Source organism: Etheostoma spectabile, unplaced genomic scaffold (assembly GCF_008692095.1).
Source record: "Etheostoma spectabile isolate EspeVRDwgs_2016 unplaced genomic scaffold, UIUC_Espe_1.0 scaffold00569432, whole genome shotgun sequence".
Lineage (NCBI taxonomy): Eukaryota > Metazoa > Chordata > Actinopteri > Perciformes > Percidae > Etheostoma > Etheostoma spectabile.
This window is the reverse complement of record NW_022605126.1, coordinates 4,964-26,438: the sequence shown is the minus strand read 5'-3', so window position 1 is coordinate 26,438 and position 21,475 is coordinate 4,964. Positions and strand designations below refer to the sequence as shown.

At 41.7% G+C, this 21,475-nt stretch overlaps 5 non-coding genes across 5 annotated transcripts; 3 read left to right on the top strand and 2 right to left on the bottom strand.

Annotated features, from left to right (window-relative positions):
• Nucleotides 1–719: 719 nt before the first annotated feature.
• On the bottom strand, nucleotides 720–793 carry trnan-auu (transfer RNA asparagine (anticodon AUU)). Its single transcript has one exon. It is a non-coding gene; the product is annotated as a tRNA-Asn (tRNA).
• A 6,221-nt stretch (nucleotides 794–7,014) lies between these two features.
• Nucleotides 7,015–7,086, bottom strand: trnad-guc (transfer RNA aspartic acid (anticodon GUC)). The gene has a single exon. It is a non-coding gene; the product is annotated as a tRNA-Asp (tRNA).
• A 240-nt stretch (nucleotides 7,087–7,326) lies between these two features.
• Nucleotides 7,327–7,399, top strand: trnav-aac (transfer RNA valine (anticodon AAC)). Its single transcript has one exon. It is a non-coding gene; the product is annotated as a tRNA-Val (tRNA).
• Nucleotides 7,400–9,640: 2,241 nt separating this feature from the next.
• Nucleotides 9,641–9,713, top strand: trnav-aac (transfer RNA valine (anticodon AAC)). Its single transcript has one exon. It is a non-coding gene; the product is annotated as a tRNA-Val (tRNA).
• Nucleotides 9,714–11,953: 2,240 nt separating this feature from the next.
• trnav-aac (transfer RNA valine (anticodon AAC)) lies at nucleotides 11,954–12,025 on the top strand. The gene has a single exon. It is a non-coding gene; the product is annotated as a tRNA-Val (tRNA).
• Nucleotides 12,026–21,475: the final 9,450 nt, after the last annotated feature.

The following is a 21,475-nucleotide window of genomic DNA, read 5'->3' as shown; positions in this document are numbered from 1 at the left end:
TTGTTTCCCCCTCCCAGCTCCTGCAGCAGCCGCTCAATGATGGTGATGGTGGCCTCCTCACCGCGTGTCCTCCTGCGACAGTACTGGCTCAGCTCCTTCTTACTGATCTTTGCATCCACCACATGATCAGTCATGGTTGGCACACCCTCCTGCCTGAGCTGCTCTGTGTTTGGCCGCCGCGACAGAGAGAGTTCCCCTGCATCCAACTTAAACATGCAGGCAGAGAGACAGCTCATGAAGGTGGGGTAGAGGGAATGAGCGTCAGTGGAACACCAGACAGCCAGCCTTCGCATGAAGTGCCAGATGTCCAGCCGTATGTGGAGGTCTGGCCACTCCCCAAACCTTGTCTGCAGCTTGCTGGACCGCTCACTGATGCAGCAGCCACAGTCCACATACAGCAGCAGTGGGGGTGCAATAGCTGACTGATGATGTATCAGGCTTTTTGCTGGTGGTTTCTTGGTCACAGCAACAAGCTTGATCATTGACATACAGTTGCACGCCACCTATCACTAAACTGTTTGGTGGGGCCTTATGTATTTGCTTGTATTACATCAAGTGACCTGCATACCAATGACCGTAAAGATTAATATGTACATGGTTTGCAGAACTGTACCTTCTGATAGACATAAGGCCACTTGGGTTATCTTCAGGCTGCTCTATGGTCTTCTGCAGAAGGATAAATCCCAGAGTTGGCTCACCCAGATTATTTAAGCAACAAACATCCCTGGGTGGACTTGAACCACCATCCTTTCGGTTAATAGCCGACTGCGCTGACCTATTGCGCCACAGAGACTGCATATGTGTGATTTTTTTTTTATTTCTGATTCTGATGTAGCGATGGACAAACGACTCAAAGCATAATACTTCTTGCCGTGACATAACAAGAAACAGTAAAAAAAAGAGGTCGGCGAGATAGAGTTCAAGACCCTTTTTTCAGGACACCCAAACTTTGTCGCTCAATATGGCAGGAATTCTATGCATCCAGGGCCAAATGTTTTACCATTTCATCCACTACGGGCCCCTAAGGAACTTTACATGTGTTGACAATAAAGATGCTCACAAACGCTGCACTTGAATGCGTTTCTCATGCACATTCATGTCCTCTTAAATACAAAGAACTGCTAAGTTCTTTATTTCCCAATATCAACTCTTAGACATTAGTTCCAAATGAAATACTAGTTGTCAGAAGTGGGATTTGAACCCACACCTCCAGTAGAGACTGCAACCTGAACGCAGCGCCTTGGACCGCTCGGCCATCCTGACTGATCCAACAGATCTTCAGTAGGACCTGTCTCAAAAATTATTATATAGTAAATTAAACGTCATGATATCATGACATGTATGACGGGGCGCTACCTATACCATCCAAAGACCGAGACTGCAGCAATATGTTCAATGCCCGTATATGTTTAATGTATTCATATTTTCGTTATTTTCACAATGTTGTTCTTCTCATCGGGTAGGATTGCATTTTTCTTAGGCGGCATATTCCCCTGGGCCTGGTGGTATCTGGCTGCACCAGAGCACCTGGGATGTCAGGCTTTAAATCCCCACCTCTGAAAAGTGCCGCTTCTTAGCCGGATTATGTCTGGCCATGTCATAAATAATAGAGGCGAGGCCTCAAAACTGAGAATATATTGGGGCGTGATATTTCATCATCATCATCATCATCATCATCATCATCATCACTTTATTTATGAAGCGCTTTCACATCAGCAGTAGCTGAACAAAGTGCTGTACATGAAGGCAGCAAACACAGATAAAATAACAATCACAATATCATAAAAATAATAAACTGGGGGTGAAGATCTACCCAATAACACTATATGAAAACAGATAAGATCAAGTCTCAGTTTGGGTTGAAAGCCAAAGTGTAGAAATGAGTTTTAAGAAGAGTTTGAAAAATCGGTATTGAGGAAGCCTGACGAATGGTCAAAGGTAAGGCATTCCATAACTTAGGAGCACAAACAGAAAAGGCCCTGTCCCCTCTAAGCTTCCGCTTGGATCCGGGGACGACCAGGAGCAACTGGTCAGCCGACCGGAGTGACCGGGATGAGTGTAGCGGTTGAGTAGCTGAATTAAATAAGACGGGGCAAGACCGTTTAAAGCTTTAAAGTAATCAAGAGGATTTTAAAATGGACTCTAAAATGCACAGGCAGCCAGTGAAGTGAAGCCAGGACGGGAGTGATGTGTTCTCTCTTCCGGGTTCCAGTCAAAACCCGTGCAGCAGCGTTCTGGACTAGCTGCAGACGTGCGAGTAGGGATTTACTGAGTCCAAAATACAGGGAATTACAGTAATCCAGCCGTAAAGAAATGAAGGCATGGATTACGGTTTCTAACTGCTGCCTGGAAAGGAAAGGTTTCACCTTTACCAACTTCCTCAGATGAAAAAAACTTAATTTGACTGTGGCGTTGATTTGGCTGTCCAGTTTAAAATCACTGTCCAATCTAAAACCAGATTTAATACTGTTGGTTTAAGATATGAGGCTAGAGGGCCCAGCTCAGTAGGGGGGATCTCATATGAGCCACCAGGTCCAAACATTATCACCTCTGTTTTCTTTTCATTAAAATTTAAAAAGTTTAAGGCCATCCATGCTTTAATATCCTCCAGACATGCTAAAAGAGGTGTAATAGAACAGGTGTCATGTCGTTTTAAGGGTACATAAATCTGGCAGTCGTCTGCATAACAATGGAAAGAAATACCATGTTTTCTAAGAATAGACCCAAAAGGAAGCAGATACAATGAAAAAAGCAAGGGACCTAAAATTGAACCCTGGGGAACACCACATGACAGTGGAGCAGCATGGGATTCAAACTCAGCCATTTGAACATGAAATGTTCTGTCAGACAGGTAGGATCTAAACCACTCCAGGACAGTGCCACAGAGGCCTACTTGGTGCTGTAACCTTGAGATTAAAATGCTGTGGTCTACAGTATCAAAGGCAGCGGTAAGGTCCAACAGGACCAAGATTACATTATTACCGGAATCGCATGCCAAGAGGATGTCATTGCAGACCTTCAACAGTGCTGACTCCGTGCTGTGTAGGGTTTTAAATCCAGATTGAAAAACCTCTGATAAACCCTGCTCATCAAGAAAGACTTTAGTTGTAGATACACAATTTTCTCCAAGATTTTAGATACAAATGGGAGCTTGGAATTGGCCTAAAATTATTCAACACAGTAGGATCTAAACCAGGTTTCTTTATCAGGGGTGTCACTACAGCATGCTTAAAGTCTGCAGGAACCACACCGGATGACAGGCTACCATTTACAATAGCAAGTACCCAGTACCAAATAGTGGGAAAAACTTCTTTAAACAGCCTTGGTGGAAGAACATCACAGGGAGAGCCAGAAGGCTTAATATGTAACCACATCCTTCAAATGTGATAGCGTCACAGGCTCAAATTGATTAAAAACAACAGGGCAAGCAGCACAAACAGAGGGATCTAAACCAGAATAACAGTTGAGCGCCCTCGCAGAGGCGACCTTATCAATAAAAAATTGCATTAAATTGTTACAGAGTGCAATGGAGGATTCCAAACCAACAGTTTGTGGACGTTAAAAAGAGAGTCATAGTACTAAAAAGCATTTGTGGATTCTGGACGTGAGATGAAAAAATATTAGAGAAATACTCTTTTCTTGCCTCTTTAACAGCATTCTGGTAGTTTCGCCAGCAATCTTTAAAAATCTGAAAGGACACTTGCAATTTATCTGATTTCCACTTACGCTCAGCTCTGCGACATTCCTGTCTGACAGCTCGAGTCCCGGCATTAAGCCACAGTTCAGGTTTTGTTCTGGTTTGCCTAACCTTTAATGGCGCCACCGAGTCCAGGACAGCTTTACAGGAAGACTGGAACCAGGTACTGAGCTCCTGGTCATCAGACATATTAGGAGGACAGAGCTGGTCAAAAGCCATGGAGAATTGCGTGGCAGTGGAGGGGTTAATAATCGATAGCTTCGTGCAGGCACCGGAGTTTTGATCACAGCACGGGCAAAAACAGTCTCAAATGTCACAGGCATATGATCAGAAAATATTTAAATTACAATCGTTTCCAGCCGCTGCATTTATCAATGTACGATCATTCTTACGCTCTGATTGGTGTGAGAGGAACGTTTCATGAATCTCACGTGAAGCCAGTCGTACGTTAGGTTGATAAATGAGGGCCATTAGCTCTAAGGATGTGCTTCAATACATAACGGAAGTGGACACACTAATGAGTAGCACAATGGTGCAATCTGTTTACCTTGTCATAAGCTAAAGTCTTTTCCCAAGCTAAAAGAAAACAAGGCGCTCTTCTGCAAAAGCACAGCTGGGAGTGCTTGAGAGTTCTTTGAGGTGCAGCGTGATTTTAGGCTGAGATGCTTCGGGTGTGTAAGGTGTGAGCCCAAATAGTCGTTGAACGACAAAGACAAGACAGCAACCAGGTGATAGAACCGGAGTATTGATGTCCCATTCATGCAACCGATGGATATGATCAAAACAGCCCAACCACATCACTGGAAAGTCAGTATTGCTACAGGATCCTGACAGGGTAGTGGATGTCAATTTTTTAAGATGCAAGAAGTGACTTGCCAACACTTTTCCAGCAGGTATAACATGATTCATCTCACTATGTAAATCAGAGTTAGCAGAGGATGGTTTCAATCCATCAACCTCTGGTCAGAGGCCTCATGACACTTCCATTGTGCAATCTGCTGAAATTCACCCCAGATGGGACTTGGACCCACAATCCCTGGCTTAGGAGGCCAGTGCCTTATCCATTAGGCACTGGGGCTTTACATCCCCGAAGCATCCCATCACCAGTTCAGGAGAAATACATATACAGTTCTGGAGACGTAATGAAACAGTAACCTTGACCTTTGACCTCCAAAATCGAAATCAGTTCATCCGCGACTCCTAGTGGTTATGTATGCCAATTTAAAGTGCTTCCCTCTAGGCGTCCAGAGATATTGCATTCACAAGAATCGGATGGACAGACATGAGGACACAGTCACCTTGACATTGAACCTTGACCTCCAAAATCTCATCAATTGATTTGCGAGTTCATATTAGCGGGAGCTTGATCTTTAAGCCACAAGCATTTGCACAATTGGCTTTTGGGGTTGAGCTGCACATGTATGCTTATCAGGCTATTTTTTTGTTACTCAGAAATTGGGGAAGCTGACTCATGCGGAAATGTAGAAGCTGGACGTGCATTGTATTTTTCTTACATGTTAATTGGATTCTGACTTTGAATTCAAATATCTGGCATCCAAGAAAATTCCACAACTGATGATGTATCAGTTATTTTGTTTTTGGGTTTCTTGGTCACAGGAACAAGTTGATCATGACATACAGTTGCCCGCCACGTATCACAAAGCTTGTTGGGTGGGGACTTATATATTTGCTTGTATACATCAAGTAACCTGCATACCAATGACCGTAAAAATTAATGTGTACATGGTTTGCAGAACTGTACCTTCTGATAGACATAAGGCCACTTGGGTTATCTTTGTGCTGCTCTATGGTCTTCTGCAGAAGGATAAAACCCAGAGTTGGCTCACTCCAGGTTATTTAAGAAAAAAAAACGTCCCTGTGTGGACTTGAACCACCATCCTTTCAGTTAACAGCTGACTGCGCTGACCCTATTGCGCCACAGAGACTGCACCTGGCTGATGTATTATGAGTGGAAGCTTGATCTTTAAGCCACAAGCAGTTGCTTTATGGCTTTTTAAATTTGAGCTGCACATGTATGCTTATCAGGCTATTTTCCTGTTACTTAGAAATTAGGGAAGATGGACGTGTATTGTAATTTTCTTACATGTCAATTGGATTCTGACTTTGAATTAAAAATATTGGCATCCAAGAAAATTTCGGAACTGATGATGTATCAGTCATTTTGCTGGTGGTTTCTTGGTCACAGCAACAAGCTTGATCATTGACAATTGCACGCCACGTATCACAAAACTTTAGGGTGGGGCCTTATGTATTTGATTGTATTACATCAAGTGACATGCATACCAATGACCGTAAAGATTAATATGCTGTCAGCAAATGCCACCTATATGCGACAGGCCTCCGCGTGACAGGCGGAGATACTGTCCATTATAAGAGACTCTCACATTTCTTTGATAGCAGGATCATTCTCAATCCTTTTGTAAAACCTTTGTCTTTCTTGGAGTATATCCACTATAATACATTCTTAAAAATTGCATATCTTTTGCTATGGTTAGGCCTCGTATCCAAACTACTCTGGCAGATGTAGTAGTGTCGATGTAGCCTTGGGAAATAATTAGCAGCTGGTAGACAGATCTCCACATCGGGAAATAAAACCCCAGTCTTCCGTGTGAGAGGCGGAGGCGACCATCCAAAGTTTCAGGAGTAATGTGGTTTTTGTGTTGGAACAAGTTGCACTGTTTGAAATAAGCTTTTGAGATGCAAGAACGTCTTCACTTGGGGCAGCAATTGACTTCCAACGCAATGGAGAGAAATCCTGAGCTTTGAGATTTGGAGGGGCTGACTTTGATTCCGAATGCTTGACACTGGACTTCAATCTGCCCCAGGGTGCTGTAGATCACTGTTTGATCAAGCCAACAGAACAACATAATCTGGAAAGAGCAGAAGAGGAATATAAGGTGCCCAGACTTGACACTCTCCCACCTTCTGCTGCGCCTTGTGAGGTGCTGTTCATGTCCAGTAGATATGCTTTTTCCATCGCTTGACGATATTCCCATTTAGGGTCAGGAGTTCTCCTCCCATGCTGAACACAGCCTGAGCCAGGCACGCTTTCCCCCTCATGATTCACCCCAGTGGAAGCTGTAGATCAATGCCTGATAAAGCCAAATGAACCACATAAACTCTCCAAACTCCAGCGGCGCCTTGTGACGTTTCATTCATGTCCAGGAGTTGTGCTCTTTCCATCGCTTGAAAATATTCCTGTTAGGATCAGGAGTTCTCCTCCCATGCTGAACACAGCTTGAGCCAAGGCCCACTTTCCTCAAGGCCTTGTAGCGTTGGTTAGCTGGTAGAAAAGTCTCCCCGTCAGGGAATCGAACCCCGATCTTCCGCGTGACAGGCGGAGATACTGTCCATTATACTAACGAGGAATGCCCAAGCCTAAAATATGGCACATCAAGAAAAGGTGGCGCTATTCCAACATTTAGGCCACAGTCAATGCATGTAGAAATATTTAGGTTTACTACATATTTGCTGTCATTCAAATCCATGACAAAGCATCTGTGACTGAATCTAGTTTAAAATCTCTATTTTGTAGCTTTTTGAACATTTGCAGTAAAATAAAAATGGTGCATTTTCCCACAAATATGCAAAATAAATGCTTTTCGTCAGTTTCCGTAGTGTAGTGGTTATCACGTTCACCTAACACGCGAAAGGTCCCCTGTTTGAAACAGGGCGGAAACACATTTCTTTGTTTGTATTGACTTCGCACAATCAAACTCTGCAAAGTTAAACTCTCCATGACATTCACGGAAAAATCTCCCTGACGTGAAATCATGGCCAGGCCTGCCGAAGTTTCCCCAGTGCAGTAGTCATCACATTCAGAGATTCAGGAGTATCCTGTCGAAAATTGATGCAGAAAAACTAGTCCACGCATTTGTTACTTCTAAGCTGGATTACTCCAGTTCTTTATTATCAGGTTGCTTAAAAGAGTCCATAAAGATTCTTCAGCTGATCCAGAATGCTGCAGCACGTGTTCTGATAGGAACCAGGAAAAGAGATCACATCTCTCCTGGTTTGGCTTCTCTGCATTGGCTTCCTGTAAATCCAGAATAGAATTTAAAATCCTTCTTCTCACCTACAAAGCTCTTCATGTTCAAGCACCATCTTATCTTAAAGAGCTCATTGTACCTTATTACCCCACCAGAGCACTGCGCTCCCAGAATGCAGGGTTCCTTGTGGTTCCTAAAGTCTCCAAAAGTAGAATGGGAGCCAGAGTGTTCAGCTATCAAGCTCCTCACCAGGTTCCCGTTTGGGTTCAGGAGGCAGACACCATCTCCACATTAAGAGTAGGCTTGAGACTTTCCTCTTTGATGAAGCTTATAGGTAGTTCTGGCTCAGTTTTTCCTTGCCTCTTTTGCCTAGTGCTTGCTCTTGGTGGGAATTTTCCGGTTTCTGTAAATAACATCACAGAAGATGGTCTGGACCTGCTCTTTTATGAAAAGCGCAATGAGATAAGTGTTGTTGTGATTTGGCGCTGTATAAATAAAATTGAATTGAATTAAATTACCTGAACCTCAACTTCCTAGCCTCATAGTTGATGTTTACATTCTTGGATCCGTCTTAGGTTCCTGCCGTCTGCCTACGTTCCTGGATCCTGAAGTAGGTGATCATATCGTCACTGAAAACATATCTTTGATAGCAGGATCATTCTCAATCCTTTTGTAAAACCTTTGTCTTTCTTGGAGTATATCCACTATAATACATTCTTAAAAAATGTCATATCTTTGCTATGGTTGGGCCCGTATCCAAACTACTCTGGCAGATGATACTAGTGTCGATTTAGCCTTGGGAAATAATTAGCAGCTGGTAGACAGATCTCCCCATCGGGAAATAAAACCCCAGTCTTCCGTGTGAGAGGCGGAGGCGACCATCCAAAGTTTCAGTAGTATTGTGGTTTTTGTGTTGGAACAAGTTGCACTGTTTGAAATAAGCTTTTGAGATACAAGAACGTCTTCACTTGGGACATCAATTGACTCCCAACCCGATGGGAGAAATCCTGAGCTTTGAGATTTGGAGGGGCTGACTTTGATTACGAATGCTTGACACTGGACTTCAATCTGCCCCAGTGGGCGCTGTAGATCACTGTTTGATGAAGCCCACAGAACAACATAATCTGGAAAGAGCAGAAGAGCAATTATAAGGTGCCCAGACTTGACACTCTCCCACCTTCTGCTGCGCCTTGTGAGGTGCTGTTCATGTCCAGTAGATATGCTTTTTCCATCGCTTGACGATATTCCCATTTAGGGTGAGGAGTTCTCCTCCCATGCTGAACACAGCCTGAGCCAAGGCACGCTTTCCCCCTCATGATTCACCCCAGTGGAAGCTGTAGATCAATGCCTGATAAAGCCAAATGAACCACATAGTCTGCAAAGAGCATAAATGGAATTCCAAGGTGGCTAGACTTGACACTCTCCCAACTCCTGCGGCACCTTGTGACGTTTTGTTCACGTCCAGGAGTTGTGCTCTTTCAATCGCTTGAAAATATTCCCATTTAGGATCAGGAGTTCTCCTTCCATGCTGAACACAGCTTGAGCCAAGGCCCACTTTCCCGAGTAGTCCCACGCGTTCGCCGGGACTTCCTCGAGGCCTTGCATCGGTTAGTGGTAGAAAAATCTCCCCGTCGGGGAATCGAACCCCGATCTTCCGCGTGACAGGTGGAGATACTGGTCATTATACTAACGAGGAATGCCCAAGCTTAATATTGGCACATCAAGAAATAGGTGGCGCTATTCCAACATTTAGGCCACAGTCAATGCATGTAGAAATATTTAGGTTTACTACATATTTGCTGTCATTCAATCCATGACAAAGCATCTGTGACTGAATCTAGTTTAAAATCTCTATTTTGTAGCTTTTTGAACATTTGCAGTAAAATAAAAATGGTGCATTTCCCACAAATATGCAAAATAAATGATTTCGTCAGTTTCCGTAGTGTAGTGGTTATCACGTTCGCCTAACACGCGAAAGGTCCCCTGTTCGAAACAGGGCGGAAACAATTTCTTTGTTTGTATTGACTTCGCACAATCAAACTCTGCGAAGTTAAACTCTCCATGACATTCACGGAAAAATCTCCCTGACGTGAAATCGTGGCCAGGCCTGGCCGAAGTTTCCCCAGTGCAGTAGTCATCACATTCAGAGATTCAGGAATATCCTGTCGAAAATTGATGCAGAAAAAACTAGTCCACGCATTTGTTACTTCTAAGCTGGATTACTCCAGTTCTTTATTATCAGGTTGCTTAAAAGAGTCCATAAAGATTCTTCAGCTGATCCAGAATGCTGCAGCACGTGTTCTGATAGGAACCAGGAAAAGAGATCACATCTCTCCTGGTTTGGCTTCTCTGCATTGGCTTCCTGTAAAATCCAGAATAGAATTTAAATCCCTTCTCACCTACAAAGCTCTTCATGTTCAAGCACCATCTTATCTTAAAGAGCTCATTGTACCTTATTACCCCACCAGAGCACTGCGCTCCCAGAATGCAGGGTTCCTTGTGGTTCCTAAAGTCTCCAAAAGTAGAATGGGAGCCAGAGTGTTCAGCTATCAAGCTCCTCACCAGGTTCCCGTTTGGGGTTCAGGAGGCAGACACCATCTCCACATTTAAGAGTAGGCTTGAGACTTTCCTCTTTGATGAAGCTTATAGGTAGTTCTGGCTCAGTTTTTCCTTGCCTCTTTCGCCTAGTGCTTGCTCTTGGTGGGAATTTTCCGGTTTCTGTAAATAACATCACAGAAGATGGTTGGACCTGCTCTTTTATGAAAAGCGCAATGAGATAAGGTTGTTGTGATTTGGCGCTATATAAATAAAATGATGAATTGAATTAAATTACCTGAACTCAACTTCCTAGCCTCATAGTTGATGTTTTACATTCTTGGATCCGTCTTAGGTTCCTGCCGTCTGCCTACGTTCCTGGATCCTGAAGTAGGTGATCATATCGTCACTGAAAACATATCTTTGATAGCAGGATCATTCTCAATCCTTTTGTAAACCACATTTGTCTTTGGAGTATATCCACTATAATACATTCTTAAAAAATGTCATATCTTTTGCTATGGTTGGGCCTCGTATCCAAACTACTCTGGCAGGATACTAGTGTCGATTTAGCCTTGGGAATAATTAGCAGCTGGTAGACAGATCTCCCCATCGGGAATAAAAACCCCAGTCTTCCGTGTGAGAGGCAGAGGCGACCATCCAAAGTTTCAGTAGTATTGTGGTTTTTTGTGTTGGAACAAGTTGCACTGTTTGAAATAAGCTTTTGAGATACAAGAACGTCTTCACTTGGGACAGCAATTGACTCCCAACCCGATGGGAGAAATCCTGAGCTTTGAGATTTGGAGGGGCTGACTTTGATTACGAATGCTTGACACGGACTTCAATCTGCCCCAGTGGGCGCTGTAGATCACTGTTTGATGAAGCCCAGAACAACATAATCTGGAAAGAGCAGAAGAGGAATTATAAGGTGCCCAGACTTGACACTCTCCCACCTTCTGCTGCGCCCTTGGAGGTGCTGTTCATGTCCAGTAGATATGCTTTTTCCATCGCTTGACGATATTCCCATTTAGGGTGAGGAGTTCTCCTCCCATGCTGAACACAGCCTGAGCCACGGCACGCTTTCCCCCTCATGATTCACCCCAGTGGAAGCTGTAGATCATGCCTGATAAAGCCAAATGAACCACATAGTCTGCAAAGAGCATATAATGGAATTCCAAGGTGGCTAGACTTGACACTCTCCCAACTCCTGCGGCACCTTGTGACGTTTTGTTCACGTCCAGGAGTTGTGCTCTTTCAATCGCTTGAAAATATTCCCATTTAGGATCAGGAGTTCTCCTCCCATGCTGAACACAGCTTGAGCCAAGGCCCACTTTCCCGAGTAGTCCCACGCGTTCGCCGGGACTTCCTCGAGGCCTTGCATCGGTTAGCTGGTAGAAAAATCTCCCGTCGGGGAATCGAACCCCGATCTCCCGCGTGACAGGCGGAGATACTGTCCATTATACTAACGAGGAATGCCCAAGCTTAATATTTGGCACATCAAGAAATAGGTGGCGCTATTCCAACATTCAGACCACAGCCAATGCATGTAGAAATATTTAAGTTTACTACATATTTGCTATCATTCAAATCCATGACAAAGCATATGTGACTGAATCTAGTTTAAAATCTCTATTTTGTAGCTTTTTGAACATTGCAGTAAAATAAAAATGGTGCATTTTCCCACAAATATGCAAAATAAATATTTTCGTCAGTTTCCGTAGTGTAATGGTTATCACGTTCGCCTAACACGCGAAAGGTCCCCGTTCGAAACAGGGCGGAAACACATTCTTTGTGCTGGCTCAGTTTTTTCCTTGCCTCTTTCGCCTAGTGCTTGCTCTTGGTGGGAATTTTCGGGTTCTGTAAATAACATCACAGAAGATGGTCTGGACCTATTTGAAAGTTGATGTGTTTATGCTTTAATATCAATGAAAGTTGATGTGTATGTGCATTAATCTAAAAGAAATTTGATGTGTATATGCAGTTATTAAAAGAAAGTTGATGTGTATATGCATAATGAAAAGAAAGTTGATGTGTTTATGCCTTAATCTAAAAGAAAGTGATGTGTATGTGCATTTATTAAAAAGAAAGTTGATTTCGTAATGAATAGTGATAATAATATAATGAATGGTGTTGATAAATCAAAAAGAAAGTTGATATGTATATGCATTAATCTAAAAGAAAGTTGATGTTTATATGCATTAATATAAAAGAAAGTGATGTGTATATGCATTAATAAAAAAGAAATGTGATGTGTATATGCATTTATTAAAAAGAAAGTTGATGTCAAAATGAATTTTGATGAAGACAAAAGGAATGGTGATGATATAATAAAAAGAAAGTTGATGTGTATATGCATTAATGAAAAGAAAGTTGATGTTTATATGCATATATTAAAAAGAAAGTTGTGGTGTATATTAGGGGTGATCCGAGTAACCGGCTGAAACGAGTATCCGGTACGGATAAAGCACTTTTGCCGAGTACAAGTATTATACGAGTAATATGAGTCAATATCCGTGCTCGGATTGAATAAAACTGCTCAACTGGCCGCGCAGCGTTCTGTGATAATCACAGCGCCCCCCCCCCCCCCGCCTACAAACCCGCTCGTATCAATCACACACACACAGAACATGGAGAAATGCGCTCTCTCTCGCTCTCTCTCTCGCTCTCTCTTCCGCTCCTTCAGTCAGTCGGGTCTGCAGATCTGTTTCGTTAACGTTTAGGGTTTCTTCAGCTTCAGGTTTGTTTTTAACTTCGGTTTATAGTCCTTACATAGTAACCAGTAGATTTCTGGTGAACGTGGGGTTTGTAGTCTTTACATAGTAACCAGTAGATTTCTGGTGACGTGGGGTTTTGTAGTCCTTACATAGTAACCAGTAGATTTCTGGTGAATGTGGGGTTTGTAGTCCTTACATAGTAACCAGTAGATTTCTGGTGAACGTGGGGTTTGTAGTCCTTACATAGTAACCAGTAGATTCCTGGTGAACGTGGGATTTGTAGTCCTTACATAGTAACCAGTAGAATTTCTGGTGAACGTGGGTTTCAGACATGCTGCTTGGTTTAAATGAAACTCCCGTTGCGTCTCTGCCATCGGAGATTTTTTTTTTAACTGCCAGCTGCCCCCCACCCCCCCCCCCCCCCCCCGCCCCTCTCTCTCTCTCTCTCTCTCTGTGTCTCTCTTACTCACACACACACACACATACCTGGTGTCGAAATAAAAAAAATAAAAAAGAATGATCATAAAAAAATTAAAAGTTAAAAAAAGAAAGTTATATTGAGTATGAAAAACTCTTGTTCATTACATTTTACTTCATAATTGCAACCGCAAGTGTTTGTGTATTCATTGTTGCAAAACGTTCTGTATACAGTTTGTTTGTTACCATGACAACACCATTGATCTGAAGCTCGATGCGGTCATGTAAATAGTTTTCAAATCAGCAATAAATATAACAATTTCTGATCAACTCATATCAATTGCATGCTTAAAATAACATGCCGGTTAAAACCTCTTCAGATACACTTAAAAATATATGATTTTCTCGCCTAAATTTTTACCCCCTAAAAAGTGCTGCAGTTTCCACATGCTTTGGCCCTCTGTGATGACCCTGAGTTCATTGTGAAGCTAACACTCTCAATTTGTTGTTTCTAGTGGCATTGTGACACTAGGCCTTACTGACACAGAGCTACAGAGGTTAGAACACAGAATTTCTATTTCCGTCCAAGTAAATCATCTGAAAAATTAATAAAAAGCACTACTGTAAGCATATTACATGGGCTATATACTACAATAGTACCCTAGCCACATGTCTCAACTTAGAACAGAAAAAATCCAGAAGAAAATTACTTATAAAATGGATTTTATATGAATGTATTTCTACAGATATGTCTGTGCGTTTGTCTTATTTCTAAAAAAGCCAAAAAAGTGCTAAATACAAAACTTCTGAAATACAAAAACACATCCACATCACTCACACATATACCTGAAAAAACTGCATACATAGATTTATAGAAATAAGTAATCATAATTTGATGAAATGGTGAAATGCCATAAGAAGGCCTTATTTTTACTTTGACAGAGGTGGAGCCATCACAGGGTTAGTTTTTTCTGGTTATGTTTGATATCAATCAACTCGTCTCCTTATTGGCTACACAGGGAGGCCAGTTTTATGACGTCTTTTTCTAACTGGTGGGATATACTGTCAATCATTCCCACGTGGGCCCAATGGGGACTGTGAGATTTCATTGGCTTAGCTTGGGGGTATCTTGAGATAGACTGATGCTATTGGCTGGGAACAAAGTTCAGTGGAATCTGCAGAAGCCAGAGAGTCTAGTGGTGAAAAAAGTTCAATCAAACCCAAAAAATGATGATCTATCTAGATTTCTCTACGTCAAAACTTGGGCTGAAACTACAAGATTGTGAGGGGACCAGATAATTATGGATTACAAGACTTGGATATTCTAATACCTTGGAGTGTTGGCGATGTAGTAAAAAAAAGTTTTTGGCGATCTTTCACCGCTGTGATTAAAGACACGAGGAGACAGGTAGGAAAACACACTCGATTAGACTCGAATCTTTCTGTCTTTCTTTACTTCAGAACATGATTATAACCGTTGTGAGTCACCTTATTGCTTTGTGTGTGGGCTCGATGGAATCATGAGACTTTAAGCTTTTAAATGGTGTATGGCTTGAGCGTGTTTATGACGGTTTAATGCTTGCATTTATGAGGGAAGTCAGCACTTCCGAAAAACGGCGAGGATACGTCCCGGGGCCGGGAGCTATACTCCCAACATGTTAAAAAGAAAGTTGATGTGTATATGCATTAATCTAAAAGAAAGTTGATGTGAATATGCATTAATAAACATAATAATATAAAATACTTATTAATGGTTACTAGTTGGTTTGTAAACCTTCTATAAACAGTGTCTGGATGGTTATTATAAAGTTGCAACAGATGACTATAATGCCTTGTTAAATAGTTAATAAATACTTTATAAACAATCTATAAACAGTGTCTGGATGTTATTATAAAGTTGCAACAGATGACTATAATACCTTGTTAAATAGTTGGTAAAATACTTTGTAAAATGTCAATAAGAATTATTGTAATGCCTATTATAAAGTTGCAACAGGTGGGTGGTCTATAATAGTGAGTTAATTATAAATAAGTGTATAAAGCATCAAGTTACTTTATTTGGTACACTTAAATCTTTTATTAGTGGTCCATAAAACAGTGATTATTTGTGCACTGATAATATTTTAACAAGCTCCAGAAACTTGACACAATTATTTCTATTTGTATTGCTTAGCAATATCGTGGAGCAGGCGTCCCAGTGGACCATTATGGTGTTTTTTACCCAACCATTCATTCCACTCGATCACAATCAAAGGGTCTCTGAGCAGATCCTCCTTGCGATTCCCTCGGAGTCTACCAATTGTCTCCTTGTAGCTCCTCCAGGCCCTCTCAATGTGTTGAGTGTGGCAACCCGTTTCAGCATTGACATATGCCACACTGTGGTTAACTGTGTAATGCTTGTATCCAAATGCCGGCAGAGCCTGACGGTAGGCCCGCCACTCATCACTTAATATTGTGGATCCAGTACGAACGTGGTGGAGAATCAATGGGACCAGTTCTCGTTTGGTCCGTCTTGCCACCAGGCGGAGAACAGGCATGGTCCTCTGTCCTCTGTGCTTCACGCCAAGCATCCCAAACACCCACTTCTTCCTTTTCCACCCACCAGCCATTCTTCCACGTCCGTACTGTCAAAATATTAAATTGGACACATATTAGAAATGGCAATTATTTGCATGGTGATGTATAACTAATATTTACTGTAATTATTTGACCATTGAAACACAGAATGCTGACAATTGATTTACTTTCCTGAGTTATAAAATTATTCTATCCCCATAAGTTTGGATTCACCCCCCACCACTGCGTCCACAGATGCTTCCCGGTGGTGATTTCAATACAGTCTTTTATAATTTGCTGTGACCATTTGTGACCCCTGGAGGAATAACTTTTTATTTGTGGTAGCAATTACTGCATCTCCTTACAGCCATGCAGTAATGAAACCTAAAGATAAATCTATACATGGACAATAACTTGTCATTATGACCTATTCTGGAAATTCTGAATTTTCTGTTTTTTGTTGTTTAACTGTATATCTGTAATCCATCACAGTTACAGAGAACAACATGTAATTAAATGACAGTTACTATGAAATCAAAAGTTTGGTAATTATAAAGTTATAACACCATGCCACACAATTTGTGATTAATAAAAAAGTTTTAAACTAATAATTGTTCATTTATAACGCCGGACTGAATGCTGAATAACCTTACAGCTGGCATGTAGGTAAGTAACACGTAATTGTTTATGTTTTGCAACTGTTTCATTCATTCTGATTCCTTTATATATTATTATAACCTTGTGGGTAAAAGCCTATAGTAATCAAAGCATTCAGTATATACAAGAGGACATAGTCCTCCTGAAAAATCCTCCTCCTGATAGCTGTCAAAGCCAAGTCAAGCAAAAGAAAAAAAACAAATACACTGACATACCTTGAAAAGGCAAGAATTGCAAGTTCTGTCACTTAAATAGAATGGCTGGAAAGCATTGGGCTTGTTGTGAGAATTCCCATAGAATTTTTAGCTGTATGGTGTTTACATTAACCTTTCTTTTGTGTCTGAAGTGGCTTTCATCGATAACCCCAAACTCGTTATGCCCTCCCAGCCTCTGTCCTTTTCTTCTTTTTCTTCTCTCCATTGCCTCAACACAGACATCTCGTAGCTTTTTTGCCATCTTTGACAGTGTAGTTGTGCTTGCAGCAATGTCATCAGTTATCATGTCAATTTGTCTTAATCGTAGGCCTTGTGCAAACCTAGAAATACACAAAATTAATGGTGAAAATGTTGTGGCCTTGTGCAAACCTGGAAATACACAAAATTAATGGTGAAAATGTTGTGGCCTTATGCAAACAATACTTCAGTAATTACACCTGGCACAGCATTCTTATGGGCATGAGAGTGATTCAAGATATGTAAAATGGGAGTAATACTAATGAAAATTAGACGTAGTGTCCATCCACTGCCTAACAACAATTAACATGTGCTTCGCCATTTGCCACTAACTTGCACTTGTGCAAGCTATTGTGAAAAGCTATTACATATGCACTATAAAGTAGCTTACATTAATGGAACCCAGAAGGTGTGTTCAATTTATCCAATGCATATAAAAAGTGCAAGTATCTCTTTGGATGCAGCAATTCACTGTGATTTTCAAAGAGATGTCACTTGCCTTTAGAATATTGCAGCAATAAAATTATGTATATTACTTTCTGTATCCTGTAGCCTACCACTGGTTTTAGCGTAATATATTATCTAAATTACAGGCACTTTGATTCATGTAGGTGTATAGCATGTTATTCTTGAACTTAAATTTGATTTCCATACCTGTACACAAATCGCATCCAGTTGAAAAGGGATATCTTGGATTGCCTAAATAGTGACTGGTGTCGGATGGATTTTCTGACAACGGCTCTATGTTTGGCCCTCTGTTGACATACCCTATGGAACATGGCACAACTTGAGATCCAATGGAATTCAAAGATATACCATAATTGTTATATCTGTTTAAATTGTTTTGCTTCAATGCAAGACCATTTTTTTAAGAACAAAAAATGTTTGAGTAGGAGACATGAGATTGAACAAATGGCAAACATTTGTATTGTCATTGTTTTGTTCAGTCTTTTGTCGGTGCTTCCTAAAGCATGGACTGGAACCTTTGGGGTACTTCAGGGGTAACAAGTAAAACGAAGAATGCTTTTCCTATTATTATACTCACCTAAATGCTACAACTGAAGTCTACCAGAGTTATGTAAGCTACACAGTCTTGTAACGTTATCTTTGCTATTTTTCCATTTACAACATTTTATCGGTAAATTAAATGTCTTATGGCCACTATTCATCTTGTAGTTGGTTGACTTGGTTCCAGACTTAAAACCATGTAGGCTAAGGATTTACTGAAACCTTAATGGAGTAAATTAAATGGGAAAATCACTTAGAAAAGTGGCCGGTCACTCTAAAGCAGCATCAGTAAAAGAAATTTACCTAAGTAAACAGTAAAACATATACTAAATATACTGTTAAATAAATGCTAAATATACAGTAAAAAAGAAGAAAACTAGGCCTTAAGCTACAGTAACAAAAAAAAATTCTTTAGTAATATCAGACCTTTAGGCCATGTATGCCCATATTAGTTAGGCCTACCACGACTGCAGTGCTTCATCTTCATTTTGTGGTGGCAAATGTTGCATTTCATCTTCTGTTTCAGAAGTTGTCTTTTCTTTAGCCATTTTTTTAGTTCCTTATGGTGTTTTCTTTTCAATCGGCTACCTTCGATTAACTCCCTTAGTTCACTTGCTAAACCAGGCATTTTCCATCAAATGGGTTACACACGGAAAAGTTAGTTAGACCAGACCTGTTAGAGCCAAAAGTGCGCCCAAATGCCCACAGCCCGCCCGCCACCGGTATGGCTGTAACCCGCCCCTACTGTGCCTCTGATTGGCTCTGACTGTACCAAACTATTTCACTCTTCATGCATATCGGACTCTGAAAATACCCAACCCAGAGTGTCAGCTAGAGAAAGACACCCAACCTAACAAACCGAAGGTAATGACTACTAGCCAATCAGAGGCAGAGTAGGGCGAGCGTAAACAGGGAGCAGTGTTGACAAGTCCGCTTATTATAAGCAACTTTGGGCTTATTTTTTTGTAAAGTCGCTTTCAAATATTGGTAGTTGCGGGTTGCGTTTTTTTGGGCTTGTCACTAAAGTGTAGTTGCTTATTTGGGCTTGTTCCCAGGTTGTTCTTGCCGGTTCGCTCGATCCCGCCCCTTTCCCCATAAACACTATTGACAGCAGCGTTATTTCCCACCCACTTCCTGCTTCTAATTGGCTCTGACCCAGATGGAAACGAGTACCAGCCAATCAGAGGCAGAGCAGGTCAGTCTGTTGTTTCTGGTTAGGAAAATGCGCGAGTAGCGACCAATGGTGAGTGGACTGTAGGAGAGTTTTTGGAGGAATAAATGCCCGGGATAAAGTGGGTGAACTACGGGAAGAAGTATAACAAAGACTGGGAAAAGGAGAAAGAGGAAAAGAATGGATTCAACCCGTCGTGGGGAACAAGAACAATTCAAAATCACTGTGAAAAAGTGTCTATATTTCAAATCCCATCAGTTTTCTAATGTTAAATAATGTTAAAAGGTGGTTTAACTCCCTCCTGTGGTCATTGTCCTGAAGCTCAGGGGGAGAACATTAATAAACTCTAGCCTACCGTGTGCACAGTTTACTAATCTGTCCTCATGGATTGTAAAACCGTACACACAGTTTGATTTATTTTTCTCTTCCAGGATCTTAGGGGGGCGCCGTAAAAAAGTTGCTTATTTTGGGCTTGTTTTCACAGGCCTGGTTGCGTATTTGTCTCGCGAGATCTGGCAACACTGCCAGGGAGCGTTAGCAATATTGCTAAAATGGACAGCAAACAAGAAGTGTCATGGTTTTGAGAGGGATAAAAGCAGTATTTTATTTGAAACCAGCGATGACACAGACTGTGAACACCAATCTCTGAGTACAGGTGAGTTTAGTAACGTTAACCTGTTGGCATGTAGCCTTCTTTAGTTGTAGCTAGCCCTCGATGCTCACAAAGATTTCTAAACAGTAACATTATGGAAAAATATGCAATTTTATTTTAGTAATTTGCAGGTCGCATTGAACAATATGTGTGCTTCCAGGCTATTTCCCATATTCGGTTTTCTTAAATATACAATAAATATAATACTTAAATGTCTATATATTGAGCCCAAAAAAAATGGGAAATTTCGGTGTTGCAGCAGCAAAATCAGTCACAAAGCACAGAATATAAATATAAATGAAATACTAGGAAAAAATATACATACATACAATATACTTTAAATAATAATGTGAATAAAGTAAAAAAAGAACAAATATTTGAATATGTACAGGATGGGGAAACAATAATGTGCAACTGCTTAAATAATATGTTAAAATGTTAAAAATGTATGCTACATAAACCAAATTGTGCAGGTTTCATTATGGCAGTAGTGTGGTGCCCAAAAGTCTTATCTAGCACCCAGTGATGACATGTTAAAAAGTGTTATTGCTTATGGTATGAAGGATTTTCTGTAGCGGTTCAAAAGTTTCCTGTTTGCAGCCGATCCCGGAGCCAGCCTTCCAGTCTGTTTGTATCGCTGGCTCCGATGCTGCTGACCCCGCAGATGGCGGAGGAGAACAGAGCGCACAACAGACTGGTAGAAGATCTCCAACATCCTGCTGCACACGTTGAAGGATCTCAGCTTCCTCAGGAAATAGAGTCTGCTCATCCCCTTCTTGTAAACAGCAGTGCTGTTGACCTACCAGTTCAGTCTGCTGTTGATGTTGACACCCAAGTATCTGTAATCCTCCACCATGTCCACGTCACCTCCCAGGATGCAAAGTGGCTGCGGAGCCGTTCCCTTCCTCCTGAAGTCGATCACCATCTCTCTGGTCTTATCCACGTTCAGCAGCAGGTGATTCTTACCAGACCACTCCACAAAGTCATCCACTAGTGCCCTGTACTCCCCCTCCTGTCCATCCCTTATACACCCAACAACTGCAGAGTCATCAGAAAACTTCTGTAGGTGACATGACTCTGAGTTGTACTGGAAGTCTGTGGTGTATAAGGTGAACAGAAAAGGAGACAGCACATCTCCTGTGGGGCCCCCGTACCACTCACCACCACATCAGACAGAACACGGTCCAGGCGGACAAACTGTGGTCTGTCTGTCAGGTAGTCAGTGATCCAGGGGACTGTGGACAGACCGACACCCATCACCTGCAGCTTCTTACCAAGTAGCAGTGGCTGGATGGTGTTGAATTCACTGGAGAAATCAAACAAAAATGATTCTCACAGTGCCGCCACCGCCATCCAGGTGCAAATGTGCACGCTGCAGAAGATAGATGACAGCATTGTCCACTCCCACACGAGTCTGGTAGGCAAAATGTAGAGGGTCCAGAGAAGAACTCACCTGCGGCCTCAGGTAGGCCAAGACCAGCCTCTCCAGCACCTTCATCACATGGGATGTGAGAGCCACTGGGCGGTAGTCCTTAAGGCCAGATGGAGTCGACTTCTTAGGGACCGGGAAAGTGAAGGGACAAGGAGGCAGGGGATGGCTGTGAGC